At 45.3% G+C, this 17321-nt stretch overlaps 1 protein-coding gene across 3 annotated transcripts in view; it reads right to left on the bottom strand.

Moving 5' to 3' along the window:
• fam49a (family with sequence similarity 49 member A) overlaps positions 1-17159 on the bottom strand; it is a 33937-nt gene extending 16778 nt beyond the window's left edge. For all 3 annotated transcript variants that reach the window (XM_048250199.1, XM_048250198.1, XM_048250196.1), the window contains exon 1: positions 17016-17159. The gene's annotated coding sequence lies outside the window, so the exon portion shown is untranslated. The remainder of the gene's footprint in view (positions 1-17015) is intronic.
• Positions 17160-17321: the final 162 nt, after the last annotated feature.

Below are 17321 nucleotides of genomic sequence, written 5' to 3'. Positions count from 1 at the left end.
GTGGTCCTCCTCCCACCAACCTCACGCATGAGAAACAGGCATACACAATCTCACACACTTCTTAATAGCTGGCTCGCTGCCAAAGCAACATGAGTTTCCATGGTAACCAGCTGAGCTGTTACACAGGGACACGTATGGAAGTGACAGTTTCACTATTGGGGTATAAAAAAAAGAAATTCTATCACACACACGCATTACATGCAATCTGAGGGGAAGGGTCTGGCATGGAATGTCTACGCCATCCTCAGAAACAAAGGTACGCATGTAGTACGCATGTGAGTGCGCGTACGCGTGTATCTTTGCGTGTGCAAGGTAAGGGGCACACCAAGGGCTCAGTGAAGGTCAGACTCAATCGTGCTGAAGGTGTGAGCCTTCATATGGCACCCATCAACGCATCTGTCTGACCACCCAGCACTCAGTGTCAGTCTGCGTACTCAGCCCTTTACACCGAGACAACTGGCACAGATGGATTGGGACCCACCAACACTGTACAAAAGCATAGGAAAAGTTACCCAGACTTAAAAAGACAGATTCAAGCCACTCTCCTTCATATTAAAAAGCTTTATTCAAAAAGGTACACTATCAGGTTCTAGAGTCGCTATATATTTATATTTTACTCTGCTGTTGCAAACTTATTGTGACAGGTTCCCCCTATACACAATGCAAATGCTTTTGTTGCAGAGGTGAAAGATTAACAACAGGCAAACACTATCTCCAAAGAGCTAGATCTACTGACAAGGTAATGTTTCACGATTCTCGCGGGATTTGTCAGGCGGCCATTCTTGAAGTTGCATGGCTGGTTTTCTCGGTAGCGACTCGCTACGTTTATGCTGTATAGCTATGCTAGACAAACGATTTGCCTATTACACGTTCGTTTACCATCAAATTTGTAAAGGTTATGGTGAAAATCTTGCATAGTGTACCTTTAGGCTAGTTCATAAAAGAACAGATCAAATCATGCCAACATGTTTCGGCCAACATGGCCTTCATCAGGGCAGAACCCAAATGGCACCCAGGGTTCTGAACCCAGAATTCCCCTTCAGCAGGGGAGTTTTGAACTTTGTAACTGAAGATTCTGTTCTGCAACATGAATGAACCCAGATATTCTTTGTAAAGTTTCATTTCCAACATTCCCATCACACCGGTGTGATGGTACCGGCTTAAGGGTTAATAGATGTCTTCATCCCAAGTGACAGGAACTAGTGTAAAAGTATCATACAGCAGCACACTACCAATACCAGTCCACATGCATCTGGACGTGCCATCTATTTGACCACAGAAGAGTGGCAGCATCAATGGAAGCATCAATAGCAGCAGCCCCAAAGCAACATGAGTTTCTATGGCAACCAGCTGAGCTGTCACACAGGGACACGCGTGGAAGTGACAGTTTCACTATTGGGGTACCTCAAGCTACAGCATCCTCAGCACAAGGGAGCGTGATGCATACATTGACTTATTTGTGGCGGCCCACCACAATACCAACATTGACCACCACACAATGATTTTCCTGGTTGTACTAAATTGTGCTTAAATCTGGTTAGAATCATAACCGTGCTACACTAATTTGTTAAAAAAAAAAAACTGTTGCATTCGAGTTAATTCTGCAAACCTACCACCACAAATAGAATTCAATTCTGTGGGAAACACTGCCACGGGCCATTGGCTGGCACTGAGGGAACCAGGTAAAAAAAGTCATCAGCAGACGATCAATTAGTTCATTCCCTTCTAAGATCATTGACAACATCTCCCTCACTAACGCGCACACACACACCTAAGTAGACCTACACTATACACACACCCACTCATTCTATAAGCTCCTCATCTCCCAACCAAACACATTTCTCAGAAGGAGCTGGAGGAGGAGTGTCCAGCGCTACACAGATGGACACTGCTGGGAGTGGGGGCGCAGACGAGCAGCGGGGCACTGGGATTGGCCAGGAGGAGAGGTCCCTTGGAAAAAGGCGGCGTGGCACGGCATGGTGTGGTCTGGGACTCAAGTGAGCCCATTGTAATCCCAGAAATGTGTTTGTCTCAGAGTGTGCATGCTTCTGTGTGTGTGTGTGTGTGTGTGTCTCAGAGAGAGAGAGTATGTGAGGGAGAGAGAGAGAGAGAGAGAGAGAGAGAGAGTGTTTCAGTTACAGAATGGAGGGGTGAGCACAGCCCTACAGATGGAGAGACTAACCAAATCACACACACACACACACACACACAAATCTCCTCCGTCCAGCGTTCCAGCCTCCCTTCACCCCAGAGACGTCCAGCTCCAGAGCTGCCAGCTGCGCTCCAGCGGCGAGGATGTCCACTGGTCAGAAGCCAGTCCTCGGACACGCTCATCTCCTCCTTATCGCCCTCCTCTTCACCCGCATTCCTATCCGCTGCACACACAGATCACACACACACACACACACACACACACACACACACACACCTCACCTCACCGGGATACAGGGACACCGCTGCAGCAGCAGCTCAGGAGCCAAATCTGGCCAGGATCTGCAGTGACTTATGCAAAAAGATGCGGCAGGAGATTAAGGTGCCGTTTACACGACGCCGGTTTTTGAGAAACTGGTGAGGTTTTGTTAACGGTTACGCCTTGAGGCAGTTTAGGAGACTGAAACAGACAGCTTTTGAAACCGGCTTCCGAAGTGGGAACTTTTGAAACCGCCGGCTAACTTTCGCCGTGTAGGCAGCCTGTAGGTCTTGAAACCGGCAACTTTATGACGACATAGCCCCACCTCTCAACTCAGCCACGGCACTCGACCTGACATGCTGCTTGTCAAAACAAACCAAACCATTTATTTATCATATTAAAATGTTTTTCTTTCCACTGTCATGATTTATGTGCACAATGTAGCCTATCAGCCTTTAGTGGCTAAGTTAGAAGCACACGTTAGCTTAACTTAGTTAAACATTAGCTTACTGCATGTTAGTGTTTTCTCCAGTGGTGCTCAGACCTAATGCAATGCGTAGGCATTTGAAATTTCACATAGCAGTCACATACCTTGAAAATGAACTTCATTAGTTTAACAGTTGAATTGAAAACCGAACATTTTTCTTCCTTCGCGATTCCGCAAAAATTATCGTGAAGCTTCTGCATAAAGGCGCCATCGACTGGTCTGGCATATGCATTTATTTAGCTGGTTACACCTCTGTGTGTACACGCAAGGTTTTTTCTTGCTGGTGTCGTTAAAGGTGTGAAAGCGGTAAGAGAAAATTCACCCGGCGGTTTCGTGTAACAGGCCCTAAAACACACACACACACACACCTATTGTTCAAAGCACTGATATGGCTGAGGGAAATCGGCTGGGGGGAGGTCTGAGGAGGCCAAGGAGGGAGGGAGAGGGAGAGGGAGAGAGAGAGCCCATGAGCATGACCAACCGTCTCATATGGGTTTTCTGGAACTGATAAATATTTGCTGGGCCTAGGGGAAATAAATAGGTCAACACAGAAGAGCATGGTCTCAAGACACACACGGTCTCAAGGCTGAGCTCCCAAAGAACTTCCTGTATCCACTTTCAGTGGACACACACACACACACACACAAAAGATACGACAGTGACACAGAAATATGGAAATGAATAAACCAGTCTGAGCGAGGCAAGTGCGTGCAGTAGGGCTGGGATAAACGATCATTTTTTAAACGATTAATCTAGCGATTATTTTTTCGATGCATCGATTAATCTAACGATTCATTTTTTTAGTCGATTCGATTATCTCCCCATTAATTCACTAATAGCAACTTATACATGTTTATTTACATATCTGAATGAAAAAACATTAATTCTTTAACATTGCAATATATGTTTATTGCTACAGAGGTAGCATTCAATAAAGTTCAGTAGTGTATGTCAGTAGTGAGTCATTTTAAGACGTTCGTGTGGGAATCCTTGCAATTAACATTAACACAGTTAAAAGGCTGCTGATGTGTGGATGCAATTCATAACGTAGTTAGTTCAAATAACGGTTCGTTCTTCTCCTTTGGACAAGCACTTTTGAGTCTTGTTAAACACTTTTCCATTTACATCGGGATTTTGCAAACATTCAGTCAATAAAATGAGCCCTGCATGAGTAACGAATACAAGCAGCTGCAAGTAAGCATGCTAAACTTGACATCCAAACAGTATTCTAACGTTAGCTTTGAGATACTGCTTGATTGCATACTGTAACTTAACTTAGTTTAGTCTCCTCACTAACTATGTTGTGATAAGACCTTAGCAGAGTTTACTTTAACTTTAATGCAGCAGTTTTGAACAAATTTGCGCAGCATGGTCCGCGATGCTAAAAGCGGTTTAATAGCAATTTAGCCCACTGTGTTCTATGCAGTGCTTCTATGTAAGCAACAACAATCGTGAATATTTTGTTAAATGCAAATGCAGAGGAGCAGCGTGCTCGTTCTGAGAGAAGGCGGGCGAGGAGAGGAAAGGCTGTGTGAGTAAAAGTGCAGCTCAATGAAATTATTTTATCTTATCTTTAATTTAAATAGTAGGCCTACAACATAGAACATCAATGTGTGGTGGCCGGTTTTGATTTCGTGGTGCCCAGCCACAGATTAGTCAACGTATGGAAAACACTGAAGGTGTCCAATTAAATATTATTATAACGTGCTGCTAAATATATTTAGCAGAATCGTTATGCTCATATTTTGGCGCTCATATTTTTGGTTGGCATTATTTTTTTGCGTCGACGTCATCGATTACGACGTGTTGTCCCAGCCCTAGCGTGCAGCATTTTCTCCCCGGAATTCTGACGCTGGGGTCTGGAGAGAGGGTGCGGTGCGGTGGGGGTGGAGGACTCGTGAAGTCCCTCTACGCCGTCAGACCACAGCTGGGGGACGAGGGGGGCTCCACTTCCTGTTCTTACAGGGAGGTGTGAAGCGCACTGGAGGTGGTGGTCTCTCGTCACCGTCCCCAGTCCACCCTGCGCCACCATCATAACAACACGTGCGTCGTGTGAGTGGAAACTGCCTGCTGTGGCCGTGTGTGATTTTATGAATGTGACTGATTGCAAAAATAAGCATCATATGCTTATTTACTTTTCACAGCGTCTCCATTCACGGTCCCGTTTAACCTCTTTCTTACATCTTCACTGTAAATCTTGTGAAACAGCCGTTATTTATAAAGGCAGACGGGAATGCTGTGACGTCTGAATTGGTAGGTGTCACACTACAGTCAGATTAACCTTCCATTTAATGTCTCTTAAGTAGGGGTGTAAAGATTAACCGATCGTATCGGTATCCGTTTTTAACGCGTCAGATACGGCTACATCGATACATGAAGCCCCGTATCGGAAAAAAACTTAAATGAACCGGTCGTTATATCGATTTACTTGTTATGAATCGGTTAACAACGTTTTCTGCTCGCTCAAACTTTCCGCGTTACGTTCCAAGCAGTTTTCGTCCACTTCGGTTTTGAAACTATCGTGTTGTGGGTAATGCAGTTCGTTTTGGTTACATTCATTGCCCAAAGTTGTCAAATGACCTTATTACCCATACATCTACTGCAACTTAAGCATGTGACAACTTGCACTCGGTCGGCTTTTGTTTTTCGAAATCCAGCGCGAAATTAAACACTTATAGCATTCCTAAACAGCAACGATAATCTGTAGAGTAGCCTTACCTTTGATGAAGGGATTTCCTTAATGTTAAATAATAATTTGGCCCTAGCTGCTAAAACGATGCACAAATTATTAGCCAATGATTTTGTTCATATTTCACTCAGACTTGTGGCATTATAGGTTTCTGCATTAGGTCTACTGTTGGAACAAAATAAGCCCAGAGAGCTTATTGATTTGTAGGCCTATTTTATTCTTGTAGGGTAGGCTAGTAGCCTGGGTGTTCCCATGCTGCCTTGCGCGCGATTTGATTCACGCTGCTAAGGCATCCTGGAGACCATGGAGCAAATTTTCGCCTGAGATTGGTCCCCTATCACAGAACAAGGGGGAAAGCAAGACGATGATGAGCTATGCACAGACGCATTTGATAGACATCCGTGGCACCCAATAAACAGATCTGGTCATTTTTTTCAAATACGAGAAAATTAACGTTTGGTTCCCAGACCACGTCTCATTGAGAAGTGGTGGCACTAGCCAGGCTAGTAGGTTAGGCTATATGAGAAAAAGCCAAGAGTTTCTTAAGCACTTTTATTTTGGTATTTCAAGGCTACAGCTCCATGAAAACAATCAGATATAACTATAAAATCTGTGAAAGTCTATAAAAATGTATTTTTATGTTGTATTTGGCTGCTGTGTTTGACTGAAATGTAGACTATTCTTTTTTCATTTCAATACAGTATATGAAACAAACCTCAGTTTAGATAATCATATACACACATTTTTTTGCCTAATTGGCAAAGGTGACTGTAATCTGCCCGGTCATAAAAAAGGGGCTGCATGTAGGCATGTCGACAAGAATTTGTTGTATCAAATCACTGTCCAAAGTCCTTCCTCAGCATGTCTCGTTCATGTGGCCCATTGGCACAGCTCTTACCTTGGAACTGAAGGCGTGGTGCAGATGCCATCTCTGAGCATGCTCCACTCCAGGCGCATGAGTGTGTGTGATGATTCACATTAGAATTGTGTGTGTGTGTGTGTGTGTGTGTGGGGGTGGGAGTAACATTCCCGAGCCTGGCGAACGGTCAAAACAACTGGAGGCGCTGGTGAGGAGGTGGCACATGAGTGGGGCCTGGGCTGGCTGGCTGACTGCACGGATGGATCCGGGCTAGAGATGCCATTCCGATAAAGAGCTCGGTCCTCCACCCCTGCCACCGCCGCTACCCGCGCCACAACGAGGCCTTTCAGCTGTGCAGAGCCGGGGTTGCCCAATGCTAATATGCTTGGATATTACCACACATTCCAATCCCCTGAGCCTGGCACACAATTAGATGCGTTCACAGGGCAAACGGACAAAGTTCACACTTATCTCCGATGCAAGTGGTGTGTGTGTGTGTGTGTGTGTGTGTGTGTGTGTGTGTGTGTGAGAGAGAGAGAAGATTCTGTGGGAGGCCTAGTCTGTGAGATGATGCTGGGTTTGAAGTCCTTATCGGAAGAGGGCCGTGCGAAACGCCTTGGGTCTGCAGCTTAACTGAAATGGAATATATCACCAGCGATTCCCTTCTGCTCCCCACCTCTTCCAATTCACTGACTCCATGGCAACCATTTCCATGGATGCCAGAGATACAGTGCAGGCACAAGGTGGCGACGCAACATGATATGTTAGCAATGTGGAGGAGATACAATCCGCTGTCAAAGATAAGTGGCTTTTTTTTAAATCTCAAGGTACTTTCTCTCTCTCTAAATAACACTCAAAACCCAGACAGAACACATGTTTGTGAGAGAGGGAAGTAAAAAGGGAAAGAGGGGAAAGAATAAGAGTGAGAAAGGAGAAACAGGGGAAGTGAAAGAGGATGAGAAAGAGCAACCTAATGGAAGAGTGGAAGAAAGACACGCACGCCAAAACCGGAGTGTGAGCGCGAGTACTTGAGCTTCCTCTTCTTGGCAAACTGAGGGCAAATAAAGAAAGAACTGGAAATAAAGCAATAAAGAAAGAAAAAAAATAAATAAATAAATAAATAAAAAAAATCACCCTTGCCTTTCCCTGAACTGCGTGGGCTCATGTATCTCAAGTTTCCTCCCACACCAGGGAGGGCAGCGCAGCAGGACACCTTTAGGCAGAAACACAGACACACGCCAACACTTCCCATCTTCAAAATAAGAAAGACCAGCTCGCCAGAAGAAAGGAGAGCAAGCAAACAAACCAGGAAGCCTCTGGAGAAAGATAAAATCCCCCATCTGTGCTGGCCCAAGATACAAAACATCCCATCACTGCTCTGGTTACAATGTCCCATTTGACTGTGTGTGTGTGTGTGTGTGTTAGGGGCTTCAAAACCCAAAACTGCCACTTCATGCATAACCCATCATTCTTCTCCTCCTGCTCATCATCGGTCAGCTCAGCTAGCACATAAAACTCTGGGCCCCATGAATCAGCTAACAAACAGCCATTTGTTCTTCACTGTGTTGTACGCTAGTGTATCATATAAATCTCTGCCTCTCTTCTGCGAGTCTGTTGTCATTTTGAAGCCTTTTGTAAGACTATGAGTAGTGGGGTTGAATGCGTAACTATTGAAAGTGGAAGCGGTCACAACAGAAATTGGGAACTAACCGGTCATTTAACTCGTTCGGAAATATCCGATCATTTAACTCATTTCTATTATGCGGGCGGCTGTGAGGAATGAGGAACTTCTAACCAGAAAATGTGATTTAACCTGACAGACGCCAACCACGTGTGGGAATCCCAGAGATGCACAGAGCAGCCCGGGCCGTTTCTGAGTGTGCTGAACCTGAACATTGACCATCAGCGTTGGAAAGGCAATGGTCGTGGGCTCAGGCAAGAGGAGCGAGAGGACCACACACACCCCACACACCCACACACACACACACACTTAAACAACAACCACACTATTGAGGAGTGTGTCCTAGAAAAACTGCGCCTACACTCAAGGCTGCTCGAGCCCACAGCTCAAGGACAGCACAGAATTTAAACAAACACTTCAACACATGCACACACACACAGGCAACAACAAAGTATGAAATAGCCTAGGTGTTTGATAGTAGTTAATAATAGTTTCAAAGCACAATTAAAAGCAAACGGGCTAGTTATTAGTGTCAGGCTTGATTTATGACTGATGATTTTGGCAATATAATTTACACACCTCCCACAACCACAAAACATGCCCTCTCAAAAAAAGTTTGTTTACCACTATTTTGTTCACATCAAAATAAGAGCTCTCGATTTAACCCAACACTTAATGTTCTAAATTAGGCCTAAATGGCTCCATTTGGAGTGATCTGACTGAGTCTTAAAGGGCTGCTTAGCTGCTCCTTTAATTAGAGCAGAGGCTCACAGACATGCAGTGTCCCAGGCCCCTGATTATGATGCAACAATAAAAACACAGAGGCCAGCCCGACTGCAACCCAACCACCATTTCAGACAGACAGTGAGAAAGAGAGGGAGGGGGAAGAGAGAGAGGGAGGGAAAGAGGGAGGGATGGATGGATGGAGGGAGGGAGGGAGAGAGCCCAGACAGACCAACTGTAAGAAAGACAAAAAAGGAAAGAGTCAGGCATAGATGTAGAGGGTGGTAAAAAGGTTGAAGATGTAGGCACAATAATGGACACAGAATGAAAACAGATACAATGGCTGACAGTTGGGCAACAGGAGGAATAGTATGGGTCTGCACCACTCACTGTTATTTCCCTTACACAAAAAGACCCTGGAGAGGTCACATTGTACAGCAAAGAAGCTCCACCCCTCAGACAACACAGACTTGAGTGCACACACACACACCCTCCACCACAAGCCCTCTCTGCTCCATTTTTAACGTGCCCAGTGTTTTGACTGGGCAGGAAAACAAACAGGAGTAAAAGTGGGTTAGCTGAGGAGAACTACGGGCCACACCTCCTCAGCGCTAACGGCTAACGCTAGCAGGAGTCTCCCTCAGCAGCTGAGGGCTTCAGGGTTTTGCCCTTAAATGGACATGAGGGGGGGGTTAAGGGACTGTGTGCATTTGTCTGCCTGGGCAGGAGGGGAGGAGGGGTGTCTGTGTGCAGTGCGTATACGGCAGGTTTTTGCTTCTTCAGTCTACTGCTGCTGCTGCTGCTCAACTTGCCTGCCCCCGAGGCCTTGACAGAAGGCGTGCTTTTGTGCTGCATCACGATAGGACTTCTGGGGGCTGGTCAGGACCCCCGGGGGTGGGGAGTGGACACACAAGCCATAAACATCTCCACTTTTCAAATACAGACCTGCCCATCAGGACCTCATATAAATACCATTTAGCATGCTTTATCCACCGCAGAGTTTCTTGAAAAATTACACAAATGCTTATTTTCAAAGCCTTGATTCAACCTTTCTTTTCAAGTTTGGACCAGATAATTTACATGTCTGAAAACTAGGGGTGTAAAGGCACATGTATTCCTACCAAACCGTTTAAGTACAGGACGTTAGGTTCAGTACGGATGTTTTTTTTTTTTTACGGACCAAGTTGGAAATTCGAGTTCCAATCTTATTAAGTGGCGCATCAGCAGAATACTATTCCCCTTACGTAGTCAGTGAATTTTAGGTTAGTAGTAGAGGCTTACTGAACCGTGACTTCAAAACAGAGGTACACACCAAACCGTGTTTTTTGTGTACCGTTACAACCCTACTAAAAACACAATAAAATAACTGATCCTCAAGAGTGATTGTGAAGTGACTCGATAGCCCATGCCAAAAGGGCTGAGCAGTCCTTAAAGGCAATGATTGTAACTTAGTCTGTTTTTCTTGGGATATATACACGTCCCCTATTTCAAGCTCACCGACTCTAATAATACAATACAAATGGGTAGGCTCAGAAAATAAGCGGTTGAGAAGAATGGTGCAATCTTTTTATTGTTCCATTCTTGAGCAGAAGTTCCCGGAGGCTCGCTGGAAGTTCCTGTAGCACCAAGCCTCTGCAGATATGAATGAACGCCCAGCCTCTACATAGTGCACCACTCATTCCAGAGATGGGCGACAATTTCATTCTCAGAGAAGCAATCACCCCCCACAAAACGGCTTTACAAGGGCCATTCAGACGCTCACAATCAGTCTGTTGCTGTGTCAGATAGATAGATAGATAGATAGATAGATAGATAGATAGATACTTTATTGATCCCCAGGGGAAATTCAAGGTCTCAGCAGCATACAGACAACACAAACACATTCTTTAACAGCAGAAAGAGTAATTCAAGTATATAATATAAAAACACAACTAAGCAATAAGGACAGTAGAAGATAAAGAACATGCTAAATATACTAAAATACAAATTATACTAACTAACACTTAATCTAAATCAATTCTAAAAACAGTATCCACATAGTGGTGATTAATCAATCAGAGGCACTTGCAATGACTGAGGCAGGGACTGAGCCTGTGATTCTCTGTGCATAGTAAGGTATGGTAAGGTGCTCTAAGGTGCTCTGTGCGAATGAGTGTCATGGTGGTAGTGCAATAGTGATAGTGGTCATGGTGATGGTGCAAATGAGTAAGTCCAATAGTGCAACAATGCAGAAATAAAGTAAAGTAAAGTCTATATATTTAACTATTTAAAGAAAATGTATAAGTGTGGCCACAGTTCGGCTGTGGCATGGAGGGGGTTATGCATATGTGCTAATATAGCTGTTGCTGTGTCTGTTGGAAGCATAAATCATGCTTCCCCTACCCTCGCTCGGTCTTGGGCTCTCATTATCCGTCCACTTCTATGAGGCCATTTGTCACCTCCTCTCTCTTTCCAACTCTTCTCTGGAGGGATTTTAGCTCAAGCGGTCACTTATCTTGTCAGACACACACACACACACACACACAGGTAGATGTCAGTGTGCATAGAAGCTCTAGCCAAGGGCATCAAAGGTTGTGCTGAACGATTCTGTCACCATCGAGACCCATCAAGTCTATCTGGTTAACTAATGGGTGTTGTAGTTGATGTTGATGTAGTGACGTTTTCCTTGAGGGACGGGGTGGGGTGGGTGGTGCTAAATTTTTGTTCCTTCAAAGTCACTAGAAAGAAAAAGAAGAGCCCGCACACAGGGGCTGGATGATTATATAGGCTACACATGTTTGGGCCTACGTTTTGGAGTTATGCACCAGGCGAAACATCTTTAATTGATTATTACCTTCAAAGTCACTAGAAGGACTGGGGTGGGGGGCAATGAGAGCAAGACCAGGAGAGGGAGGCAGAGGGGCAAACACAGGCAGAGTAGTGTGTGCACCAAGATGGGGGTGGAGACTGGGGTGGGACACGGCGGTTGGCATTTGAGGGGACATTAAAGTGTGTAGGGCTCTGATGGGGAGCGTGGGCACGAGACTCAATAGTACTTCTGTTCACACAGCTCAAAGACACACACACACACACACAAAAGAACCAAGTATTCAAGTGTGTGTGTGTGGCCGTGCAAGAGGGGGAGAAAGAGTGTGTTTGTGAGGAGGCTGACAGAGAGCGAGTGTGTGTGTATGTTCATATAGGAGACATAGTGGGTGTGTGTGTGTGTGTGTGTGTGACCAAGTAGAATGGAAGTTGCTAGAGAGCAAAACAGTGCGACGCATCTTGAGAGAGCCTGATAGATAATGACAAATACAGAAAGATATGTGGGTGAGAAAAAGAAGGAATTTGTAAGAGGGAAAGATTTTATGTGTGCGTGAGTCTGAGAAAGGGGAAAAAGGAGAAAGGAATGAGACCGCTCGTGTATCCCATCCAAACTAACGGGAACTGACCACTTTGATCTGGCCGACCTGGACCACGTCACCACATCACTTACCTAATCTTTACACATGGACCTCCGACTGTTGGCAAAGTGGAGTTCTCACTGGTATGGTTGGTACCATTGAGATGAAACAGAAAAACATTATCTTCAGGTAACTGGTGAAGTGAATCACAGCTGAGAGAGGCTTCGGTTCTCAAACTCTACCCTGACCGAATGACTCTTGGCTTGCTGACCCATCCACTCCCCACATTAAGGAAGTATAAGTATATATACTCTTTTGATCCTGTGAGGGAAATTTGGTCTCTGCATTTATCCCAATCCGTGAATTAGTGAAACACACACAGCACACAGTGAACACACAGTGAGGTGAAGCACACACTAATCCCGGCGCAGTGAGCTGCCTGCAGCGCTGAACAGCAGCGCTCGAGGAGTAGTGAGGGGTTAGGTGCCTTGCTCAAGGGCACGTCAGCCGTGCCTACTGGTCGGGGTTCAAACCGGCAACCCTCCGGTTACAGGTCCGAAATGCTAACCAGTAGGCCATGGCTGCCCTTAAAATTAAATAGTCATCACAAGGAGATCTGGACCAGCTCTTTCCAAGCCCACTTCCAGCTGTTTGTAAACCACTGCTGGCTGCCGTAACAGTCGGAGCCTGTTCTCACCGGAGATCAGCTGTGGGCCAGTTTACTCAGGTCCCGGAACCTTCTATCGGTTCCTGCGTGAGGTAATCGCAGTTCGGCTGAAGAACTGCGGACGCGGAGGGCCAGAGATTACATAAGCCAGCACACAAGTGTGTTGTGTGTGTGTGTGTGTGTGTGTGTGTGCGAGGTGTGTGCATGCATGTGTGTGCGTATGTGGGCGAGGAGGTTTAATTAAAGCAAGTCATTACACTGCTGCCTTGGCAGTGTGGAGGAGGCTAAGCCTTAGACCATGGCACCCAAGAGATTTGTTGCTTTTGCAGACATTTCTGGGCATTTACACATAGACAGACAGACACACACACACACACACACAGCTGTCTCGCCGGTATGAAGACACACAGTGGCACTTTTTTTCCCCTTCCTCCCTCCATTTTCCTCGTGGTGCTTTTAAGAACTGTTACCATGGACAAAAACACTATAAATCTCATTGTCCCAGCTGCTGTTCGAATCAGCGCACTCATCGAGGCGTAGAGCACAGCCAGGGCCCTCTCTGCACCATGGAGCCAAAACCCACTGAGTGGGGGGGACGCTCCTCCATCCCAGCAGCCCGCAGAGGCAGAGCCAAGGCCCATCAGGACGAGCCACTCAAACCATCTCAATAGCCTCAAAAGATCTGACACAAGGCCTGTGTGCTATGCACACATGATATCAACAAAACGCACACGCACACGGCAGGTATCTCATACCAGCTGGTGTGCTTTAGACAACCTCAGTAGCTCACTGTCACCATCAAGTTGGTTGCCTGGGCGGCTATCTAGTCACAGGACGTGAAAATGAAGTTAATGTTGCATTTGTTGCCATGTCAATACGATCATAGGGATCAATGCATATTTGCTTCCCTCCCTGCTAGTCAGCTGTATACAAAACTTCCAATCATATTTGCCTCAAAAATGTATGAGGCAAATATGAACAGAAACCAAATCTGTTTGCATCAGAGAGGTAGGGTGGCTAGTTTCTGCACCAGTCAATCATCCAAAGTTGTCCCATCACAACAAACAAAAGCTATATAACATTAAGACACATTGCATGAAAAATTACTCATAAAAAAGGTTCCCTTGTGAAGTAAACATTCTCTGATGATAAACATGAAACGGGTAACTCAATCAGTTCAGAATGCCAGTACTTGTCTTAGTAACTTTAATTATAGGTCACTAACATCCACTTTGATGTCAATCACAAAATCACCCAAGGCTTCTACCACTGTGTGTGTGTGTGTGTGTGTGTGTGTGTGTGTGTGTGTGTGTGTGTGTGTGAGTGTGAGTGAGTGAGAGAGAGAGAGGTAAAAAGACAAAAGAACGCAATTCAAGCACTCAATCAGATGCGATAAAGGCCTATCAGCTTCACAGCATGCAGATCAAAGGAGTGAAATGTGAACAGGATGTGTGTGAACACAAGAAAGAATAATACATCAAACCACACAACGTGCGCGCACACACAGACATACAGTAAGATTTACGTGTTAAAGTATCACAACACAAGTAACTACACCTATTCAGTGAAAAGTGAAGTATGGTTGGACACTAGAAATGCAGCAATCAACCCAATCAAACAACACTGCAAGACTGAAGTCCACCACAAACTCTCTACACTAAATAGATGAAGCTGTTAGTTCAGTTCAATGACTTCATTCAGCGTTGGGTCAAGACCAGTAGAATGGACTGCAGTCTGTCCAGATGGACGAATCTGTATGCTACACAGATGTTCCACCGCACATGCAGTGTCTACAAACAGGGGCAAAGGGGCTCTACTGCGTCAACGTAAACGAATGATGCCACTCCAAGTAAATCAGAGAAAATGTTTGTCAAGCTTCATACAGCTGACCTATATAATACAAGAGAGGTGACTCAGAGTGGTGGGTGTTGTCTCCTGAGTCTATGGCTGGTGGCCATTGTTGTGGAAAAGAACAAACAAAAAAAACGGCCGAGAGAAAGACGCATCAGCTCGTGCAAATCTCTTCGCAGAAGAACGAATCACGACGACTTAAAACAAACGATTTCACACATGCCGCTCGTCCAGCTGGAGATATCCAGCGAGGGAAGACTTGGACGGCGGCATACAATATATTTACCCGCTGCCAAGAGCCATGCGCCCCCCTTCATCTTTCGCGCCCTATCCGTTCACTCCACAAAATCCTCTTGTGCTCGCAGACCATTTGAATGAGGCGGGCGGCACGCGAGGATACCGCGAAAAACAAAGTCAGTTAAATGTCTAATGTCAGTTAAGTGTCAGCCAACTGACGACTGGAAATCCATACGCCTGTATGCAGAATTAGCAGAATTTCCGTGGCAGAGAACAAACAGCGCCCAAACGTTATCCCTAAATCTCTTGGTAACCACAGGTGCGTGACAGTGGCATTGCAGAACACCATGCACAGAATTAACAGACAGATGACACCAAAATAATTCACAGAATCAGCTACTACGACCATGGCAGATGTGGTTATCACACAAAAACACTCAGTGTGTGGAGGACGATGGAGAATTAGAGTGCACAGAAAGTCTGCAATAAGATCCCTGGGCGTTAAAAAATGCAGGCATTCACCGAGGCCTTGCCACCGACGCGCAAGAGGTGCAGCTGTCGCAGTTTGTCTGGCAGCGAGGCCGAATTTCACTGCGGATCTGGAATAACAATAAGGAGTCAGTTAACCCACTCTGGGGAGACAGTGGAACGCCAGTAAAGGGAGGAAAACAGTTTGAAGATAAACGTCAGCTATTCAGAACAACTCAATACTGGCACTGAGCCACTTGGTCTGTGGCCTTTTAAAAAAGACACTTTCATCCGACCTCAACACTGAATAAAGAGGGGGCGAGAAAGAGATCCACATTCTACTGATTATTTTCCCGGGAGCGGAGCAGCTATTCTATGGCACCGATAGTCAGGAAGGGAACAGCTGTTGTGGTCTGGTGCTGGCATCGACAACCTGAGGCTTCTCACATGATCTCCTGGCCAACGGGGCAGGTCGAATTCAGCCAAGCTGCCACAGTGCCACACCGTTGCAGTGGTGTGTGCGGCGAAGACGACCCCAGAGGCTTCAAAGCATCTGTCAGTCACTGACCGACTGCTCAGTCGTGAATTATTTAATAGATCGACTAAATAAACAAAGACATTGGGAAAGGGTGCTGTCAGAATTAAACACACAACACATGATGTGAACACACGTTTCACAGATTTGACAAAACCACCCAGTAATCATTGTGATCCATGCACACATGTATTAATTGACAGCTAAGACTTTACGCTTCTCTCGCTCACCGGCCTATTGACGCTACTCCACGACTTCTAAAACCGAAAGGCCAGTGTGAAACTGCCTCAAGGTCCTACGATGCTGATTTTCACAAAAGCCCCAGGACCCTTTCCAAAACCACACACAACACGAATCTAAGTTGCTTAGCCAATATGGATCACTTGAGCAACTATTTTAAGTTAAAAGGACATTTTTTTCAGGTTTCCCCCTAAGCGACCCTTAAATACACAACATGCAACGTACTCTAAAATAAATGTGCCAGTTATAACTAATTGTAATTGACTTGCCAGAAGAGCTTAAGCAAGCTATTCGGCTAATTTAGCTAGCTGCGACTTCGTTGAAAATTGCAGCGACAAATATTCAGGCCGAGCACAGCAGCAGATCTCGGCAACATGTGCTAAACTAACGTTACCCAAACCAGATTTATGGGTGCACTTTGACTACAACTACCAAGCTAACTAGCTAACCAATGGAACACGTTATCAAGAAGCTATATTAGGTAGATAAAACAGGCACGCCAATTAGCGTTTGGGAATAGTTTACACTTTCCTTTCCCAGGATGAGGGTAATACGAAACTCAACATGCAATATGTATCTAAAACTACTACACAAGGCTTAGATTGCATTAAAAAGGCTTTTTGTTCCACTTAAATGAAAGGGAACACTTCCTTGCGGCTTCATATGTGAACCCACTGGAATACCTTTCAATTTCATTCCAAGCAAAAGAGAAAACAATCGTTCAAATGTGTAACAAAACGAGACGCTCATTCAAATCAACTCCATCCTTCTTACTTCGGACTTACCGATGAGTTGTTCCAGTTTTTTTCGAAAGTAGATGTCCAGCGCTTTCACATAAAACCAAAAAGTGCTACTTTTCCACGTCCTTCAACTGCACTAACGTTACAACGATCTTTCCTAAAGCATACCCCTCCCTCAGATTCACTAGAAAATGCACTCAAATCTACTTTTAGAGCACCGCCCCAACAAAAATGTAATTGGCTTGAAAAAAGAGCAGGCGTTTCTCATCAACCAATGAAAGCTAGGCCTTGCACATACGGTCCAATAGTAAAGTTGTAGGGAGGGCGAAACAGTGCTTTGAATGGGTTGTC

The sequence above is a fragment of the Alosa alosa genome, chromosome 8 (genome assembly GCF_017589495.1).
Source record: "Alosa alosa isolate M-15738 ecotype Scorff River chromosome 8, AALO_Geno_1.1, whole genome shotgun sequence".
NCBI classification, from domain to species: domain Eukaryota; kingdom Metazoa; phylum Chordata; class Actinopteri; order Clupeiformes; family Clupeidae; genus Alosa; species Alosa alosa.
This window is presented reverse-complemented; position numbering and strand designations above follow the sequence as displayed.